Source organism: Amphimedon queenslandica, unplaced genomic scaffold, assembly GCF_000090795.2.
Source record: "Amphimedon queenslandica unplaced genomic scaffold, v1.1 AMPQUscaffold_12870, whole genome shotgun sequence".
NCBI lineage: Eukaryota > Metazoa > Porifera > Demospongiae > Haplosclerida > Niphatidae > Amphimedon > Amphimedon queenslandica.
The window spans coordinates 43,923-46,445 of record NW_003546894.1 but is presented as its reverse complement, the minus strand read 5'-3'; the positions used below and the strand labels follow the sequence as shown (position 1 = coordinate 46,445).

General features: G+C 32.4%; 1 protein-coding gene across 1 annotated transcript in view; it reads left to right on the top strand.

Moving 5' to 3' along the window:
- LOC100640592 (uncharacterized) overlaps positions 1–2,523 on the top strand; it is a 32,860-nt gene that overhangs the window by 2,816 nt on the left and 27,521 nt on the right. The gene's annotated exons all lie outside the window — the stretch shown is intronic.

The window sequence follows — 2,523 nt, the reverse complement described above, 5'->3', positions numbered from 1 at the left end:
GTTGCCTATTGTGGGTAATATCCTTAGAGGCATAGAGCTCATGCAGCAAATATACACAGCCAAATATACCGTATAGCAGAAATTTTTTGTGCCCCAAATATTTAGCGGATCCGTTCAAAATTCAATTTCGTGGCTTTAATTTTTGTGGTTTTCTACTTTTTGACCATCTTGAACCGTATTAAATCAATTTTTGTGGATTTTGAAAAAAATGAGAAATCCACGAAAATTTTGCGCCACAAAATTTTTCTGCTATACGGTAATCACATTGATCAGGCCTGATTCAGCCTGAATCTAGGCCTAATATCAGGTATGGACCATGAAATTTGGGCAATCAGTCCTGATACAATCATGGAGTCAGCCATGCTAGTGGTACAGGCATGATAAGCATCTATACTGGATCAGGCCAGACCAACTTTCATGATTCAGCAATGATAGCCAGCAGGGCTGTACCAGTACTGATATCACGCTTGAGTTGAGTCATTAATTTTTGGCAACATTTTGAATCAGACCTGAATATATTTGGCTGTGTACTGAAAGAATAACAGTTATTATTAGGGTTGCACCGATATTGTGATCGGCTTATCAGATATTGGCTTATCGGCCTATTTTGAGAATATCAGTTATTGGTTATAAAAAAGCTACTGATTCTGATGTTATAGCATGTTGTATTGCGCATGCGCAGTAGGATAATTAGTCACGTGTAATGTTATTATAATAACATGTTAGTAATTACTTAATAAACGTCATTGATATTGGATCGGTTATCGGTCTTTATCAGCAATAGAATATCGGTTATTGAAATATCGGTAAATTTCTGTATTGGTGCAACTCTAGTTATTATAATTCCTTTATCAATTTTAAAGTTGGGGTGTGAACAGTAAAGTGGGGATAAAATGCAATTATAATAATTTCATGTATTGCAACTGTATTTTTTTAGGACTATATCGATCTAAAAGCATTATATTTCTCTATAAACCATATTTTTCACCTCTTGCATCAGCCAATCCACTTTGATTACATGTTTCCTAAAGACTTCATCTTTTATATTGCCTTTGCTTATACCAACTATTAGTAAGTTGTCATAAATTTACAATACACATTAAATTCATTCTAATAATCATTTTTGAGCTAACTTTAACAATTATAGAACTGAGTAAAAATTTGTGTGCCATGCAGCAAATGAAGTACATGTAGTAACTGAATTAATGCAAAAACTGCATCCTAATTTTAAAGCAACTCTGGTATAATATATATTGTTTAAAATGGTATCTGTGAGCAGATAAAGTAATGATGACAATCATGACATTTTATTATTCTTTTGTTTTTAGCAATGAATTTGTAGAGAAAAATGCTCATGTAGTTATGCTTCAGTATTTGCATAAATTAAAAAATGTCCCTATAGAGACTGTAGCAGAGCAAGTGACATGCTTTTTAACACTGTGAGTTGCAATAATTGTTCCCATTGAATATAATACTTTTGTTCTCTGTTAATTTTAGTGGAGATTTTTTAGTTAACATGGGTGGTATAATTATAAATAATGTATGCAGTGTTTTTGACCACACCGTAAAATCATTTTTAAAGCATTGTGAATTGTATGTGAAAGCAGGAGGAGTTTCTGAATTGTTTCATGTAGCTCTTTTATCAAGTAGGCACCTGTTAAAAATATTTTAATCCTTTATGTACTTTAGTATCTATTGCTGTCAAGATTAATAATGCTGATAAACTAAAATCAACAAAAAAGTATAATGATATTTGGAACAAGCGATTGACTGAGGTACTTAAAATTATAATACAATGTTGCTTATAACTTAATTTTCATGACTAAATCCAAAAATAAATTCGTACATCACACACAAGCTATGACCATTATTTAGCGATAAAATGAATATGATTACAATAATGATATTCATTCATAATAGGGCTGGACGATAGTATCGATAGATATAGTTGCACTATCGTGATAGTATACAGCTAGCTACCGTGATAGTGATACTGTTATTCTAACTATCATGATAGTTATCACATGTGCATGGAGCATGCGCATAAATGAATAAAATGACACCTGCCAGCTGTAATCATCTTGTAAATCAATAGCAACTTCCACTCATAGAGCGGTATGACTTGCTAGCACAGCTTGATTCAAGGTTTTCACTATCCCTGCTACATTAGCAGCATGTGAAGTGGGACAGTGTTTCTCATTGAAAATTTGGATTAAATAAATTTAAATTAGCTAGTATTATTATGCATCAGTGCATGTATAATGTGAGTATACAAATTAATACATGCATTAGTTAAGTACAATGACTACATCCTTAAATAAATCATTGTATTTCGACATGTAAACCCTATGGCTGAACTATCGTGATATGTTCACTATCGTGATATTAGAGTTAGAAAATATCGTGACAGTGATATTACTACTATCGCCCAGGCCTAATTCATAATAAATAAAATTTTCCTATACGGTATCCACCCACAATGTAAATTACTGACAGCAAGAAGGCCTCGAGATCAAAAGAAAA